The following is a 19,126-nucleotide window of genomic DNA, read 5'->3' on the forward strand; positions in this document are numbered from 1 at the left end:
CAAAGAACAATTGAAAAATGCGCGTTTCTTTTAAAGGGAATCTGTCACAAAGTTTTTGTGAGCTCATGTGAAAGCCGCATAATATTAGAGCTGATACCCCGATCCCAGCGATGTGTCACTTAGTTTACTGGGTGCAGCAGTTGTGATACAATCAGTAAGTAAGAGAGCTCAGACAACTGCCCTCAACACACCACAGATTCCTGTGTACATTGTATAGTGACAGTGAGCTGCTAATCAGTGGGAGGGCGGAGTTGGTCTAGCAGGCAAGTAAAGCCTAGTCCAGGAAGTGATAATCTCCTGCTGATAAAAGCACTTCTTGCATGGAAACAACCTAATAAGTAACACCTCACTGAAATCAGTGTCTCAGCCCCTACCTCATCCTGTCCTCAGTCTACATAGCAAAAACCTACTGATAGATTCCCTTTAATTGCTAGCTCTTGGTTTGACTTCAGGTGAAGTGCCTGCTGACAAGTTGTTTTGCTGAGATATTTTTATCAGTTTCCTCTGCTTTAACGGGATTATCCCTAAATAGACAACAGAACAAACCAGATTTCTGTGTGTATATATAGGCCACCACTTCTTTGTTAAATTGTATTTATGACAAGTTGGACATGCTCACGCATGGACTACTTCCAAAAGTTCCAAATTTGCCAGGACTGTCTGAATTTTTTTATAACAATTCATGGAAATATGCAGCTGTCCTTTGTGCGGTGACGCACCCTTTTGACAAGGTGAACATTAATAGCCATGAGAGAAACACATTTATTTGTAAGCTCATACATGCCCAGTCTGTAGACAGCATGTATCAGGCACCGGTTGTATGATCTTAGCTAGGTATATTTGACGCTGAGATCATGCAGCATTTCATAGAAAAAAATATTTTAAAAGCCGTCGGGACCGAGAGCGCACGGTAGACTTATCGGACAGGTGGATCCCTGGCACCTTCTCCCCACCCACTGCCCTGGATTGACAGTTCTCTGCCTACATGTGTGGTACTCGCAGGTACGCAGGATGCAGTGATGAGCCGGAGACAGAGCAAGGGTTAAATTTGTCTTTTACATACTGTATATGTAAAGAGGAAAGCTAACAATGGTTTTCCACGCAGGGAACCCAAGCACAAATACAGTTAACACAATGCTAAGCAGTACGGCAGGGGTGGTAACTATACTGCCACGCTTTGGCCGGCTACGGGTCCTTGGACAAACTATAAACGCAAACGAAATGTCACTTATCGATCTCTGTCGTCCGGCAGAGTTGTAGTCCGGGAAGTGTCTGATCGGCGTCTCAGCCGCCGGGTCCAGCCGAAGAAGAGTTGTCGCAGGGCGTTTCCATGCCCTGGTGCTGGGGGAATGATACAGGCCCCAGGCCGGTTCCCCTCCGCCGGGGTTGCCTCATCAGGCGGCGAGGCAGAAGCGGTCGTGGGTCTGGGCCTACAGGCCGCAGCCGTGGTATGGAGTGAGGCTGTGGCGGCCGCGGGTCTCACTGTACAGGTCGCAGCCTCGGTATGGAGCAGGGCAGTGGAGGCTGCGGGTCTCACTGTACAGGCCGCAGCCATGATAAGGAGCGGGGCAGTGGTGGCCGCAGGTCTCTCTGCACAGGCCGCAGCCGCGGCAAGGAGCAATACAGTGGCGGCCTCGGGTCTCTCTGTACATGCCGCAGCCGCGATATGGAGCGGGGCAGTGGCGGCTGTGGGTCTCGTTGTACAGGTCACAGGTCTCACTGAGTCTCCTCATGCTGCTCGTCACCGTCCTCTCTCCTGGTCATGTGAGCCTCCGTCTCCCTTGTCTTCGAAACACTGATTCACTCTCGCTCTGGGACACCACTTAAGCTCCTCCCTCCAGTCTCTTGTCTCCCACGTCTCTCTCCCTGCTGAGTGTCCTCCGGTGTACTCCATCGTTTGTAGTCGCCCCCTTTCTTTGTCCCGCCCCCAAGTTTCCTGATCGACTGTTGGTCCTGTCCTGCTATTCTTTCCCCCTGGGAACATATCTCCTGGGAACCTGGGTGCCAGCCCCCCTAGTTCCAGCCTGGACACACGGCGGGTCCTTTTTCCGGGGCTCTCTCCCCTACACTCCCCATTCTTTTTGCTCGCCAGTCCACGGGCGAGGGTTTTGGGGGGTTGATATGCCTGTACTGGCATTGGAGTCTTTTCTGCCATACAAACTGGTCTTGTTCATATCGTTAGGGGGGTTTTCCAGCTGTAGACCGCTCGGAGCGTCGCAGTTCAGCTGGTGTGGTGGAATCGCCTGGGGTGGTGGGTGGTGGTTGGGTAGCTGGGGGCACGGGCCCCTGGCAAGTTGGATTTTGCTGTCAGGAAGTCTTTTTCGTCCTCATCATCCCAGACTGCTGGCGTAGGATCCGGGGCCGCAGGAGGGGCCTCGGATTGTTCGGGGTCCGTAGATGGACAGGGCCGCAACATGCTGCGATGTACTGTTTGGACGAGTTGGTTCCCTTCTTTTTCAGATTGTATTTCATATACAGGCCCATCTGGGCTTATCCGACGTAGTACCTGGTAAGGATCCCCTTCCCACCGGTGCTCCAATTTGTTTTGGGGGCGCCGGTCCCGTACGAGGACGCGATCTCCCACTTGGAACTCTGTTGGTTGTGATGGGGCTTTTCCTGGGTGTTCCAGGTCTTGGAGCTTTGTCTGTACTAGTCTGTGTAAAGTTTGCAGACGATACGAGTGATCCCGGACCCACGAGGATACTCCTGTCCACGGTCGTTCCTCTTCTGGGTCCAGCTCTACCTCAGTCATCCCCTTTCCTTCCCTTCTGAAGAGCTACGAGTATGGAGTGTAGCCAGTGACTTGATGAACCCGGTTGTTGTATACCCAGACCAGCTCAGGGATGTACTCGGGCCAACAGGTTTTCCGGTCGTCTTCCAGGGTATGCAACATTTGGATTAGGGTCCAATTAAATCGTTCGAAGGCCCCGTTCCCCTGCGGGTGGTATGGTGTGGTCCGAGATTTGTCAATGCCGTACAGACGATGTAGCTCCTCCATTACTTTTCCTAGGAAGCAGGCGCCCTGATCCGAGTGAATACGTCGCGGCAGCCACACACTTGAATAAAGTTCTTACAAATGGCGTAGGCTGCGGATTCCACCATTTGGTCTCTGGTGAGGGTTACCATGGCGAATTTAGTAAAATGGTCCACCATAACTAAGCAGTGCTCGTACCCCTGGTGGGTCGGACCGATGGTCAGGTAGTCTATCATTAACAGCTCGAGGGGTGCTTTTGCTACTATTGTCTGCATAGGAGCCCTTTGCTCCAGTGGTTTAGTCAGTTCACATTGACAACATTTTCTGCAAACTTCTTCCACTTCGGTTTGTAACCGGGGATTGCAGGCTATCCGCTGCAGCCACTGGAAAGTCTTTTGGGCCCTGAAGTGAGTCTCTTTTCGTGAGCTTCCCAGGCAATTTCAGCCAGCAGGGCCCCCGGCACTACCATCTGCCAGTTATGGGCTCTGCGTTGTAATTCTACTTTTTGCTACAATAGTCCATTTTTTGATCGCCAATCTCTCCCACTGGCGCAACATTAGTAGCGTGTCCCGAGAGAGTGTCCTTCTTTGGGCATCACTGGGCAACTGTTTTGTGGCCACCCATTGACGTAGAGGGCCGATTTCCTCATCTTCCTGTTGTTGGCGTATCTATTCATCTCGGGACTGTTAAAGGATGTCCCTTGTGGGCCCCACACAGGACTGTTCTCTTGCAACCTCCACTGGTTCGGTAGTGCCTGAGGAAAATGGTGTTTCTTCTCCTTCCAACTCTTTGTCCCTGCTCCGCTCCGGGGTCTTGTGTCGGATTCGGGACAGGTCATCGGCGTGGAACTTCTCTGCCCCTCGTTTGTAAATTATCTTATATTTTAACTTGGCCATCCTGGCTACCCACCGTTGTTCCAGGGCCCCCAACTTGGCATTTTCGAGGTGGACTAGTGGGTTGTTGTCCGTTCTCACCAACACCTCGGAACCCGCCAGGTACTCTGTAAATTGCTCCATCATGGCCCACACCAACACGAGGAGCTCGAGCTTAAGGGAGCTTTAGTTGTCCGAATTGCATTCGGAGTCGAGAAGCGACCGACTGCCATAGGCGATCACCTTCTCCCGACCGTCCTGCATCTGGGAAAAACACAGCCCCCAGCCTTGTCTTGTAAACCTGACTCACTCTCGCTCTGGGACGTCACTTAAGCTCCTCCCTCCAGTCTCTTGTCTCCCATGTCTCTCCCCACCGAGTGTCCTCCGCTGACCTTCACTGTTCGTTTTGTAGTCGCCCCCTTTCTTTGTCCCGCCTCCACATTTCCTGATCGACTGTTGGTCCTGTCCTGCTATGCTTTCCCCTGGAACGTATCGCCCAGGTACCTGGGTGACAGTCCCCCCTAGTTCCGGCCCAGACACACGACGGGCCCTTTTTCCGGGGCTCTCTCCCCTACACATGCATACATTAGCAGAGATCCAGCTGGCAGAGAGATGCCGCCAGGGACCCCACAAGCTTTTAAAGCATGCTCTTCTCTGAAGTATACCTGGCTGAGATCATATGTAGGAGTAATGGAGGTGATGTTCAATTCCTTGATATCTAAAATGGTAAATGTATTCTATATTAATGCATGCTGTCAAAGGTAACAACCATTGGGACTGCAGTCTAGCCTAGGCAGGGTTAACTGTAATGACAGGCACAGTTTGGGGGGGGGGGAGCTGAGAGTTAGTGCCAAGTTCTGGAAGTGACAGTCTCATGCATTGAGCTGATAGGGACAATGTGGGCCTAATATTCTGGGCAGTGGATTGCCAAAAATACTCTTCCGTGTGATTCCATCTACCGGCCTGGAGGAACCTCGAGATAGACATCGCTGGCCTTGGACACACTCAGCTTGGGTGGCCACAGGGAAAGATGGACTCAGACTACATGGGGCAGAAGGTATTGCAATCCGGGTGCACTGCTAGTGTTGGAGAAGAATTCCTAGTGCTAGGAAAGAAAGCAAGAGAGACACTCCATCCATGGTGAGAACCAGGGCTGAAGTTAAATAAAAAAATTAAAAATCTTTACAAGTTTGGCATCACTGTAGTCATACTGACTTGAAAAATAGCTTTGTCGTGTTATTTTATACTGCACAGTGAGCAATGCACAACCAAACCACAAAAACCATGATGTCTTTTTAATCGTTTCACCTCACATGGAATTTTTTTCCCATTTTCCAGTACATTGCAAGGTAAAATGAATGAAGTCAGTCAAAATTACAACTCATCCCGCAAATAAGAAGATCTGAAATGGCTGGTGCCAATGGAGAAATAAAGAAAAAGTTATGACCCTTGAAAAAAAGGAGGAAAAACAAAAGCGGAAAAATGTAAACTGATGGGAAAGGTTCAAACTGGTCAAATTTATATCATAGGGTAGGAATCTGGAAGGACAATAAGCACAAGGGACTCTTATATGGATAAAATGGAGAGTATGTGAGCAACGGTGCTCACCCGGTCTCAATAGCTAAAAAGGCTTAAGGCTGCGGCAAACCAAATTTTCTCTTGTCTCTAAATTAATATTATGTCACAATATGTCAGATCTATTGGTTAATACTGAGCCTGAAGAAGGTATCCTCCCTTGAGTATTGTGAAATGTAATAATGCACAAAGTAGATGCGAATAGTGTTTTTTTTCTTTAGATATGACTATATTATGTGTAAACATGGTGTGTAAAGACCGGCTGTATCTTCATGCATCTTCGTTCTTTATGTGACAACTTTGTACAGAACATCCCAAAGGATTTTCATGAATTGATTTCCTCAGTATAATGCCCCATTGTTGATATGAATTTGTAAATTGGATTCCTACATTATTTTACGCTCTGGGACATTTTATGCCACCAAAGAATGAGTAGTGAGACAGTGGAGTTCTTCAGAATCCCCGATACCGCACCGACACAAGAATGCGTCCATATTTTTTTTTTTTACACAGACTTATTTCTGGATTGATGTTATAGTTCCCAAATCTGACTACTTAATGAAGGAGGCCCTTAGTGATATAGATTATTCTTCCTATTTGCATTTATAACTTTATCTTTCCTGCTGGAAGGCTGCGGGGAGCTGTTACATAATGACACTTGTAAGTGATTACAGAATTATAGGCGAGAACAGGTGGTGAAATTTATGAACTGAATGTTATCTGGTGAAGCTCAGGTTTATAAAACTTTACAATGACTTATACTTGGAATCTATATTTGAAAAGATACTGTAATATGGGAGCCGGAGACATGCACAGATCTGTGGCCTCAGAGTCAAAATGTCTTCCTTCCATATTGCTGATCCACACCCTTCTGTGCTGTGAAAATACTTGAAATTTTAGTGATCTCTGCCTAGATTTTTTTCGTTCAGAACTGATAACCTTTCGCGTTTGCCCGGTAAGGATTCTGTTTTCCTATTTTAGTATTTTGACTTCCATTAGGATTTTTGGCCCTAAAGTGTATAGCCAGTCAACAATATTAAGTATTTAAAAGAGCTCATTTACTGCTCTCGGAAGAGATACCAAAAGTGCCATTAGCTACACCCTTCTACATATCCGTATGGGTTTTTTACCAGGCCCGCACTAATGTAAATGTACAAAATGCCTCTAAGAAGTATGAGGAGCTTGTACTTCCACTTGAAGAATGACAATTTTGTACTTGAACAAGATTTTTTTTTCTTACTTTTCCCATTTTAGCTTATTTTTTCATTATTATATTTTTTTTTATTGCTGTACGAAGACTTTTTTTTGTAGGAAAACTTGTAATTTGTCAAAATTATATTTTATAGCACGTATACATTTAAAACGGTTGTCTGAATTGTTTGTCTGAATTAGAAAAGCAGGGCATGTAAATGAAAAAAAAAGAAAAAAAAGCTGTGTTCATTTGACTAACTCCTCTGCAGGCCGATGCATTGTCCTCCACCAGGACAAGAAGCAATGACGTCCGTTCTTCAATTACCTGACCAAGGAGGGCTGTTATTAGCTGTAGCAGTTTGGTGACAACAATGGGATGTCATCGGAGTTGAATCTGAGGATATTCATTTTCGGTCAGCTGACTGCTGCAGCTAGTCACAGATCTTATTACTTATGAAACAGTGAGATATCATCACTTCATGCTCCATCTGGAAACAGTGCTAAGAGTGTAGAAGTGTAGAACAAATCCAGAAAATCACCTTGTCTGATTTGGCAATATTTATTTTGCACATTATGATGGAAAATAAGTATTTGGTCATTAACAAAAGTTCATCTCAATATTTGTTATATATCCTTTGTTGGCAATGACAGAGGTCAAACGTTTTCTGTAAGTCTTCATAAGGTTGGCACACACTGTTGGTGATATGTTGGCCCATTCCTCCATGTAGAACTCTAGAGCAGTGATGTTTTGGGCCTGTCGCTGAGCAACACGGAATTTCAAATCCCTCCAAAGGTTTTCTATGGGGTTGAGATTTGGAGACTGGCTAGGTCACTCCAGGACCTTCATATGCTTCTTATGAAGCCACTCCTTCGTTGCCCTTACTTGGTATAATTATCAGCTGAAAGACCCATTCACATTTCATTTTCAATGCTTTTGCTGATTGAAGGAGGTTTGCACTCAAAATCTCACAATATATGCCACTATGCATCTTTCATGTACACGGATCAGTCGTCGTTGTCCCTTGGCAGAAAAACAGTCCCAAAGCAAGATGTTGCCAACCCCATTCTTCACAGTAGGTATGGTGTTCTTTGGATGCAACTTAGCATTCTGCCTCCTACAAACACGACAAATTTTGTTTCTACCACACAGTTCTACTTTGGTTTCATCAGACCATATGACATTCTCCCAATACTCTTCTGGATAATCCAAATGCTTTCCAGCCAACTTCAGATGGGCCCCTGACATGTACTGGCTTAAGCAGGGGGACAGGTCTGCCACTGCAGTATCTGAGTCCCTAGCGGAGAAGTGTGTTACTGATGGTAGCCTTTGTTACGGTGGTCCCTGCTATATGCAGGCCATTCACTAAGTCATAGAATCGTAGAGTTGGAAGGGACCTCCTGGGCCATCTGGTCCCACCCCCTGCTCAAAGCAGGATTCACTAAATCATCCCAGACAGATGTCTGTCCAGCCTCTGTTTGAAGACTTCCATTGAAGGAGAACTCACCACTTCTCGTGGTAGCCTGTTCCACTCATTGATCACTCTGTCAAAAAGTTTTTTCTAATATCTAATCTGTGTCTCCTCCCATTCAGTTTCATCCCATTGCTTCTAGTCTTTCCTTGTGCAAATGAGAATAAAGATGATCCTTCTACAATGTGACAGCCCTCGAGATATTTGTAGACAGCTATTAATTCTCCTCTCAGTCTTCTCTTTTGCAAGCTAAACATTCCCAAATCATGCAACCTTTCCTCATAAGACAGGGTTTGCAGACCAGTCACCATTCTGGTCGCTCTTTTATGAACTTGCTCCAGTTTGTTGATGTCTTTTTTAAAATGTGGTGCCCAAAACTGGACACAGTATTCCAGATGAGGTCTGACCAAAGAGGAGTAGAGGGCAATAATGCCTTCACGTGATATAGACTCTATGCTTCTGTTAATACATCCTAGAATTGCATTTGCCTTTTTTGCTGCTGCATCACACTGTTGACTCATATTCAGTCTGTGATCTATTAGTATACCCAAGTCTTTTTCACATGTGCTGTTGCTTAGGCCTATTCCTCCCATTCTGTATATGCTTTTTTCATTTTTATTGCCCAGATGTAGTACTTTGCTTTCTTCCCTGTTAAAAACCATTCTGTTAGTTGCTGCCCACTGCTCCAGTTTATTTATATCTTTTTGAATCCTCTCTCTCTCTTCTCTAGTATTAGCAATCCCTCCTAGCTTTGTGTCATCAGCAAATTTAATCAGTTTACCCTCAATTCCTTCATCTAAATCGTTGATAAAGATGTTGAACAATACAGAGCCCTGTGGTACCCCACTTGAGACATTCTTCCAACTGGATGTGCAGCCATTTACGACCACTCTTTGGGTCCGATCACTAAGCCAGTTATGAATCCACCTAACAGTTGCTTTGTCCATTCCATACCTAGTCATTTTTTCAATAAGGATTGTGTGAGATACTTTGTCAAATGCATTGCTGAAGTCAAGATATACTATATCTACAGCATTTCCCTGATCCACCCAATCCGTGATTCCGTCATAGAAGGAAATTAAGTTAGTCTGAAATGACTTATTAGTTACAAACCCATGCTGACTCTGTTTAATCACTTCATTCTTATTCAGGTACTGACATACATGTTGTTTAATAATTTGTTCAAAGATCTTTCCTGGTATAGAAGTCAGACTCACCGGCCTATAGTTGCCTGGGTCCACCTTCTTCCCCTTTTTGAAGATAGGAACAACATTTGCTCTTCTCCAGTCTTCTGGGACTTCTCCTGTTCTCCAAGAATTTTCGAAGATTATGGAGAGGGGTTCAAAAATTTCTTCTGCTCTCTCCTTCAGTACTCTGGGGTGTAATTCATCTGGACCTGGTTCTGGGACTTTTGCTTACCATTCTTGTGATCATTTTGACCCTATGGGGTGAGATCTTGCGTGGAGCCCCAGATCGAGGGAGATTATCATTGGTCTTGTATGTATTCCATTTTCTTATTATTGCTCCCACAGTTAAGTTCATCACACCAAGCTGCTTGCCTATTTCAGATTCAGTCTTCCCAGCCTGGTGCAGGGCTACAATTTTGTTTCTGTTGTCCTTCAAAAGCTCTTTGGTCCTCACCATAGTGGAGTTTGGAGTGTGACTGTTTGAGGTTGTGGACAGGTGTCTTTTATACTGGTAACAAGTTCAAACAGGTGCCAGTACTACAGGTAATGAGTGGCGGACAGAGGAGCCTCTTAAAGAAGAAGTTACAGGTCTGTGAGATCCAGAAATCTTGCATGTTTTTAGGTGACCAAATACTTATTTTCCCCCATAATTTGCAAAATAAATCTTGATAAATCAGACAAGGTGATTTTCTGGTATTGTTTTCTCATTTTGACTCTCATAGTTGTGGTCTACCTATGATGTCAATTACAGGCCTCTCTCATCTTTTTAAGTGGGAGAACTTGCACAATTGGTGGCTGACAAAATACTTTTTTTCTCCACTGTAGATAAATAACATTTCCCACATTAATTAGCTGGGAAAATCCCAGTATGTAGCCGGCACTCCCGTATAGAGATTCTCATAGATGTTATATATAAAAATATCTTCTTTATTGAGGTAATAAAAAATTACAGGACAACACATTTCGACTCCTACACCCTGGAGTCTTCTTCAGGTCTTTAAAAAATAAATACATGTCTACTTTACTTCAGCACAAATTTTAAAACAATTGTTTTTGCTAGGAAGTTATAAGTGTTAAAAGTTGACCAGCGATTTCTCATTTTTACAACAAAATTTGCAAAACCGTTTTTTTTTTTTAGGGACCACCTCACATTTGAAGTGACCTATATGACAGAAAATACCCAATAGTGACACCATTCTAAAATCTGCACCCCTCAATGTGTTCAAAACCACATTCGATAAGTTTATTAACCCTTCAGGTGCTTCACAGGAATTTTTGAAATGTGGAAGGAAAAATAAACATTTACTTTTCATTCACACAAATTTTCCTTTAGACCTATTCTTTTTTACTTTTGCAAGGGTAACAGTAGAAAATGGACCATACAATTTGTTGTGCTATTTCTCTTGAGCATGCCGATACCCCATATGTGGGGGAATACTACTGTTTGAGAGCACGGCAGGGCTCGGAAGGGAAGGAGCGCCATTTTATTTTTTGAATGTAAAATTTGTTGGCATAATTAGTAGACACCATGTCATGTTTGGAGAGCCCCTGATGTGCCTAAACAGTGCAAACCACCAACAAATGACACCATGTTGGAAACTTTTATTACATGTATTGAGCACCTTGAAGCCACTGGTGCTTCATAGAAGTTTATAACATTAAGCTGTGAAAATAAAAAAGTCACATTTTTCCCAGATAAATCTCCAAAATTGGCATTTTCATAAAGGTAACAGAAGAGTGTGCAGATACCCAATATGTGGAGGAAAACAACGCTTTGACCTTTTGAACGCAAAATTTGCTGGAATAATTAGTGGATGTCATGTCGCATTTGGAGAGCCCCTGATGTGCCTAAACAGTGGAACCTCCCATAAGTGATACCATTTTGGAAACAATACCCCTTAGGAAACTTATCTAGATGTGAATTGAGCACCTTGAAACCACAGATGCTTCACAGAAATTTATAACATTAAGCTGTGAAATTAAAAAAAGAAAAAAGAATGAGAAATCAAATTTTTCCCTCAAAAAACTTTTTTAGCTCCAATTTTTGTATTTTCATAAGTGTAACAGGAGAAAATGGACCCCACAATCTGTTGTGTAATTTCTCCTGAATTCACCCAAGAGCCCATGTGTCCATGAAAACTACCTTTTAGGCACAGTGCAAAGCTCAAAATGGAAAAAAAAATGCTATATTACAGTGCAGATTTTGCTGTACTTGTCTGAGGTTGCCATGTTACATTGGCAGAGCTCCTGAGTAGCCAGAACAGCAGAACCCTCCATAAGTGACCCCATTTTACAAACTAAACCTCTCAATGAATTTATGTAGTGGTGCAGTGATTATATTGATACCACAGGTGTGTCACAAACTTTTACACCCTTGGGCAGTGAAGATAAAATAATTTACATTTTTACCACCAAGACTGTGTATTAGCCTCATGGTTTAAATTTTCACACTTGGAAATGGGTAAAAATGGCACCAAAATGTGTCCCACAATTTCTACTGAATGTGGCAATACCTCATATGTGGAAGTACAGTTCTAATTAGCTATATGGAGAGACTTGGGAGGGACGGAGCCCTATTTGCCTCCTGGAGCGCAGATTTTCCTGCAGTAGAATAGTTTGCAGATTCCATATAAATAGCCCCCTAAGTGTTAGAAGAGCAGAATCCCCCTCAAGAGACCCCATTTTGGAAATTATACATATTGGGAATTTATCTACAGGTGTAGTGATGATTTTGACTCCATGGGTGTTTTCCCAGAAACAGGCAGCAGTGGATGTTGCTGAGTGAAAATTGTAAACTGCCGTTGTAGTGACCAGTATGTTTCAGTCACCAGTACATTATGCCCAGCTCATGCTTCTAGAGACACGCACCCGTAAATTAGGCGGGCTCTCATCACTACAGAAATGCCAAACATGTGGGCATTCAGGAGCCATTTCGCTTTTCCAGAGCCTTCGTGCTACCAGTAATGTGGAAGCCCCGTATATTTCCGTTAACAGATGATGGACCTGAGTGAGTACTTGCTTTTTTGTGGATTGAGTTGAAGCTTTTATTAGGATCATTTTAGGTAACATTTATGATTAAATTTATTCGGCGCTCTACACTAAGCACATATATCGGGGTTTCCATCTAAATCTCAAAGTGGCGTGACAGATGAAACTCCCGATGGATCCATTCACTATAATGAGGCAGCAGTTACCCTGGCCTCCGTCTGGCCTCTGTTAAGCATTGTCCTTCTTTTCAAAAGTGCACAAAACTGTGGCCGATGGCACTTTTATGCAATCCTATAAAGACGGACACCACCGGATCACAGTGCCTCCATCTGCCTCATTATAGGGAATCTTCCGCCGGGGTTCTGTCTGAATCACGTATTATAGAGATTTACACGGAGACCTTGATGTAATTGCTCTGCGTAGAGCGCTGGATAAACGTGATCATAAATGTTATGCAAAATGTTTTTTGAGGGACAAGATGACGTTTTCAGCTATACTATTTTTATTTAGATTAGTCTTTTTTATCGCTTATTATGGCACTTTTTGTTTGGCAGAATTATTATAAAGCATAGTTTTTTTGCCTCGCTTTTATTTTTACAGTGTTCACTGAAAGGGTTAACTAGCAGTGCAGTTTTATAGAGAGGGTCGCTATGGACGCGGCGATACCAAATATGTGTAATTTTATTGTTTATTTTTTATTTGCATAAATACGTCCATTTATTGAAAACATTTGTTTGTTTTTTCTTTATTTTTGGATTTTTTAAAAATATTTTTACACGTTTTAATATTTTTTTATTTACTTTTTTACATTACTGTATATCATCAGATCGCTGATCTGATGTCGTGCAATCCTTCTACGCTGCAGAACTTAAGCGTCTCACAGGCAGGGAAGGAGGCATCTCAGGTCCTGCTCTGAGCAGGCACTGACACGCCACCTTCACAGAAGGACCCCGGGGCCATCTTGCGGCTGGAGATCGCGTTGTCCTGATCGAAGCAAACAGGGAACTCATTCCCTGTACGATTCAGAGGGGTTAATGCCCGTGATCGGTGCTAGCACCGATCGTGGGCATTGCTGCGGGGTATCAGCTCTCACACAGAGCTGACTCCTCCATCCGATCGCCGCAGCGCTCAGCGTGAGGCCGCGCAATCGTGCCGCTGTACATATACTGCTGTTTGTGTGAACGCAGCTCCCACAGAGCAGTAATGTATGGGGCATGTCGGGAAGGGGTTAAAGGTATAATGACAGCCAAAGCTTTCCCACAGAACTCACACGAAAGCATTATAGTTCAAACTATGGGTTTCCACCTTACCCTGCTTCGGTATTCTTGCTTCAAGCACACCCACCCCGCTATAGCACCCAACTTTGAGCAATGACCATATGATGTCATTAGCTTGCTAAAAAGTTATGTGGAACTGGATAAATTTTAGTAATCCCGTTTAGCAAAAAGAAAAATAATCAAGATTAACATTAAGACTTAGCTATAAATTTTAAAAAAAGATAATTTTTTCTACCATATTGCCCTGCCAAAGTATTAATATTTAGTTATTTTTATAGATGCCGAAATAATTAACATTTGAGAGAGTCGAAAACAAAGTTAAAGTTCAGCCTGCCTTCTTTGATTTTGCATCCTAATCTTGTGAATTCTAAGAGATTATTTGCAAATCAACCATTTCCGCACAATCAAACCTTGTAAGAAAAGGACTGATCTCTTACCAGAAGGTCATTATTTTATGTGTTCCAGCAGAATGTCAGTCTACAGTTTAACCTACATGATTGCTGTGTTGCTATTATTTTTTTAAAACTCCAATACATATTTTTTAGGAAAGTTTGATGACAATTTACAACCTGGTGAAGAAAAGAATGGTGAGCATTCTCCATTGTGCTCAATGAAGATTTTTCGTAATGTATTTACATGATGAATAGGAAATAACAATAAATTGGTAAAGAAAAAAAAAAAAGAATTGTTGAGGTCACACCAAATTACTAAACCTAGGTCCAGTTTTTAGAACAGTCTCTTTAATTCCTCCCTCGGGTATTAAATAGCCCTGGATCTTCTCCCTGGTAGAGGGCATCACCTGTCAGAGAATTAGCTACAACGCCAGCACTTTTACAGATATAATGATTGTCATTGCCAGGTCAGTTAATGAGGTATTACTTCTTATAAAGCACTTAAATAACCTTTTACCTGAAAATTTGTGAAGAAGGGCAGCCAAAATCATCTGTGATGTTTGTTAGTGCAGGAGAGGGAAGAACAAGGGCTTTGTGTGCCGTAATTTATGGTTCAGTACTAAAGCTTCTCCTTGTTCTATTACACCTAATTAGCCATGCTCAGGTAATTGTTGCATAGGTAAAAGTTTTCCTACAAAATAGTGTGGCAAAGTCACATATTGTGGTTTGTGTTATATACATAGATAAGTGTTTTTAGGGCCATTTATACTGTGGCTTTCCACAATGAAAAATCCACCATACATTTGTAGTAGAATCTGCAGCAAAAATACTTAACTGACCCTCAGATATCTGCGTGGTTTTCACTTGGCCCTGGACATGGTACTGTAACGGGCTGGGTGGTGGAACCCCAGTGCCAAAGCCCAAGGAAGACATGGAGGGGCATGACTAGAAGCCTCACAGATTCTGACCACGGACATGAAGCAGCTAACGACACCACAGTCAATGGAGAGACAAGGGAGGTGATCCAGGTGCTACTCCAGGACTGACCTTGGGTAGGTGGCAGCTGACTCCTAGGAACGGTTAGCTAAGCTGGCCCGGGGGAATGTCCAACAGATGCAGGCAGGCAAGAAAGATGACAGGAACCGCAGGTCCAGACTGGACAGTCTGACGAAGAGATGAGCACTGGTGGGTGCAGCTGGCTCGGTTGCCGTTGAGGTGAGCACTGGCGGGTGCAGCTGGTCCTGCTGCCTTTGAAGTGAGCAATGGCGGGTGCAGCTGGTCCTGCTGCCTTTGAAGTGAGCAGTGGCGGGTGCAGCTTGCTCAGTTTCGATTGAGGTGAGCACTGGTGGGTGCAGCTGGCTTGGCTGCCGTAGAGGAAATCACTAGTGGGTGCAGCAGACTTGGCTGCCATAGAAGAAAGCACTAGCAGGTGCAGCAGGCTAGGATACACGTACTGGGACCTGAAAACTGACAAGGATGTTAGAAACAAACTCACAACATTGCACAGGCACCTCAATGTTGGAGGAGGCGCTTTAAATAGTAAGAAACCTCAAGCGCTGGAAACACTTTAGAGGAATGCATGCGGCCCCTTTAAGAAAGAGAAAGTGTGCGTGCACATGCTCCAAGCACAGTACCTGGAGACCTGCTAGGAGTGCACGCACCCCAGGCAGCAGCAGCAGACCTGGAAAGAGCAGGACAGGAGCCCCGGTGGTGAGTATGCTGGTATCTCTGCAACGAGAGAGGGAATGCAGGCAGAGATGTGGGTGCTACAGCTACCTAGTGAAGATCTAGGTAGAAGCCAGTTCCCCTCAGTGCTTTTCAAACTGCATCTAAAAAATATCCCGCCATAAAAACAATATTACGGGATTTCCATTTAAAACATTAAGGTGTGTATGATGCATGGTTTTTGGTGTCTTTTATGGGAAATTTTGTTGTAGAAGCAAGAGTTTTAGAATTTGTCCACATCAACCTTTAAAATTTAATTACTATGAGGAGACACTTAAGAAAAACATTGATCTTCAGCCATTGTAGAAGTGTGTAGTTAGAAGGGAGCACTTCAGCTCGTGCTTATAGTTGGAAGGAAGCTGTCCAGCACTTTAGCCCAAGCGTAATGTGGGAATGGGCTGTCTAGCACTTCAGCTCAAGTGTAATATTGAAATAGCACTTTGAGTCAAGCTTATAGTTGGAAGCTTATAGTTGTGCAACTCAAAGATGTCCAAAATGTTTTGGTTTTTGTCAGTTTTATGCCAGTCTTAGCCAGCTCCACCAAATTTTGAAAGTAGTCAGAGCTCAGGCGGGACAGGGTGTGTTCAAGAGCGTCCAACCAATTTATCATAATTTGCATAAACTATGACAGATCTGTAGACCAGCCTCTGTCTAGCATACATTTCAGTATATGGCACATGGCAGTTAAAGGGAATCTGTCACCCCATTTTTGGCCAACAAGCTGTGGCCATCGCCATCAGGGGCTTATCTACTGCATTCTGTAATGCTTGTTACCACGGCTGGTCAGGAGATAAATCTCCAGGAGAGGACCCTCTAGACCGTGGCACCGAGGAGCCCCGGGCGAGCTGCCAGGTGGAGCCGACCCCTAAACAGGGATCGTTAGGAGCAGGCCCAGGGGTTCGGGTACCACGATAGCCAGTACCGAGAGGGGCGGTTCAGGACGGACTGGAGTAGGAGTGCGGGACTGAAGCGTAGACAACAGAGCGGGATCACTGGAGACTAGACCGGAGTAGGACTGCAGCATAGACAACAGGACGGAGCAGGAACACGGGAGGCAGGACTGGAGTAGGACTGTAAGACTGGAGTGTGGATAGCAGGAACACCGGAGGCAGGACTGGAGGACTGAAGGACTGAAGTGTGGATAGCAGGGTGGAGCAGGAACACCGGAGGCAGGACTGGAGTAGGACTGAAGGACTGGAGTGTGGATAGAAGGATGGAGCAAGAACACTGGAGGCAGGACTGGAGTAGGACTGAAGGACTGGAGTGAGGATAGCAGGGTGGAGCAGGAACATCGGAGGCAGGACTGGAGTGTAGATAGCTGGACCCATGGAGCACGAACTGCGGAGCTACTGCAGGGACCACGGAAGGCAGGACTGAGAGACTGCAGAGGACACGAGGAAACAGGACCCAGTGTGCTGGCAAACACAACGATCAGGCGCCTCCCTCAGGGGGAGTGGCCTGATATGGCCCTGTCAGGTCTGCCATTGGTCCGTAGGTGCTTCCGGGTCAGGGCATTGCCGGAGCACAAGTAACAGGAGGGAGGCGCGACCGTGGCCTATGGTCCCTGCGCATTGCATGCAGAGACCCCGTCGGCCGCGAGCCTGTCAGAAGGGACCACCGTGGCTGTCGGGCGGTGGGGGGCTGCGGCGTGGGAGTGGAGGCCGGGTGAGTATGCGGAGGCGGCGTGACAATGCTGTAGATAAGCCCCCGATGTAACTTGAAAGATAAGAAAAAAGAGTTAGATTATACTCACCCAGGGGTCCAGTCTGGTCCGGCGCCTCCCATCTTCTAGAGATGACGTCCTCCTTCTTACTTCTGCTGCGGCTCATGTGTAGGCTTACTTTCTCTGCCCTGTTGAGGGCAGAGCAAAGAACTGCAGTGCGCAGGCGCCGGACCTCTCTGACCTTTCCCGTCGCCTGTGCACTGCAGTACTTTACTCTGCCCTCAACAGGGCAGAGAAAGTATGACTGCGCAGGAGCCACGGCAAAAGTAAGAAGGGGGACGTCATCGCATGAAGATGGGAGGACCCGGACCAGACTGCGACACCCACCGCACCCGACCACGCCCTCCGGTGATTATAATCTAACTTGTTTTTCTTATCTTTCAGGTTACATCGGAGGCTTATCTACAGCATTACAGAATGCTGTAGATAAGCCCCTGATGGCAGTGGCCACATCTCATAGGCCAAAAATGGGGTGACAGATTCCCTTTAAAAGATGTGCCAAAATTATTAAACGGGTCCTTGCTTCTTAATAAATTTGATGCATAAAACTTTAGCGATCTTTTAAAACTGGTTAACAAAATGCCAGTCTTCATGAATCAGGTCTTCAAAGTTTTCTGTTGATTTTCATGCTATTAACTGCAAGCCAATACTGAGAGAACCATAGACACAGTGCAATGACATTCTTTAAAGATGAAACAAAGCAGAAAATAACATTGACTTGACATCTCTGCACTGTCTGGTGCACAAGAATATCTTGGTAATACGTTTATGAGAGCAGTGTTGCGATGCTTGGATATAGGCAATTTCATACAACTGCTTTCAACAAATTTTCTAGTGTGCAATAATTGTTTACTTTGGGGCCCTTTAACTTGCTGATATATAATGGAGATAAAAGTTTACACTTTCCCATTAAAATGCAAGTTTTAGCAAGCAAAAAATACACACTTCGAAGAATTATTTCAGAACTTTGTCTACCTTTAAAGGGAACATGTCACCAGCAAATATGCTATTAACCTGGAGATATGGACTCAATCTGCAGGTTAATAGCGTTATCATGCTGTCCGGCACCTACACATCAAGAATAAAGGACAAGAATAAAATTGTTCCAGGAGGCTGCCAAGAGGACTACAGCAACACTATAGAAGCTGCAGGAATTTTTGGCAAGAACTGGTTGTATACTGCATGTGACAGCAATATACCATGTTCTTCATGACTGTGGGGTAGGGTAACAATACAAAAGCTTTTTAATATAAAGAAAAACAAACAAACCTGGTTATGTTTTGCCAAAGCTTACATCAAGTCTGCAAACATCATGTGGAAAAATTAGTTGTCTGATGAGACCAAGATTGAGCCTTATATCCATAATTCCAAAAGGTATATTTGACGTAACGTCAACACAGCACATCACCAAAAGAACACCATACATATAGTGAAGCATGATGGAGTCAGCTCTATGCTTTGGGGCTGTTTTTTGGCAGCCAAAAACTGAGGCTTTAGTCAAGGTCAAGAGAATAATAAACAGTTTCATGCATCAGTTAATTTTTCAACAAAACCTTCAGGTCTCTGCGAAAAAGCTGAAGATGAAAAGAAATGTGACTTTTCAGCATGCCAAAAATCCTAAACATAACTACAATTCAACAAAATAATGATGGTGCCAGAAAACTAAAATTTTGGAATGGCCCAGTCATAGCCCATGCCTGAATCTAATTCTTGATTTGCTATGCTGATAGACCCTTACCCCAAAATACTGAAT

The 19,126-nt window shown here is 44.4% G+C and overlaps 1 long non-coding RNA gene across 1 annotated transcript; it reads right to left on the reverse strand.

Moving 5' to 3' along the window:
* Window positions 1-10,174: 10,174 nt before the first annotated feature.
* Window positions 10,175-18,862, reverse strand: LOC141070508 (uncharacterized). The gene is made up of 2 exons (XR_012226661.1): window positions 18,643-18,862; window positions 10,175-15,392 (listed from the first exon to the last, which is right to left on the reverse strand). It is a non-coding gene; the product is annotated as an uncharacterized lncRNA (long non-coding RNA).
* Between the last annotated feature and the right edge of the window lie 264 nt (window positions 18,863-19,126).

Source organism: Dendrobates tinctorius, unplaced genomic scaffold, assembly GCF_039654945.1.
Source record: "Dendrobates tinctorius isolate UK_male_01 unplaced genomic scaffold, ASM3965494v1 ptg000272l, whole genome shotgun sequence".
NCBI lineage: Eukaryota > Metazoa > Chordata > Amphibia > Anura > Dendrobatidae > Dendrobates > Dendrobates tinctorius.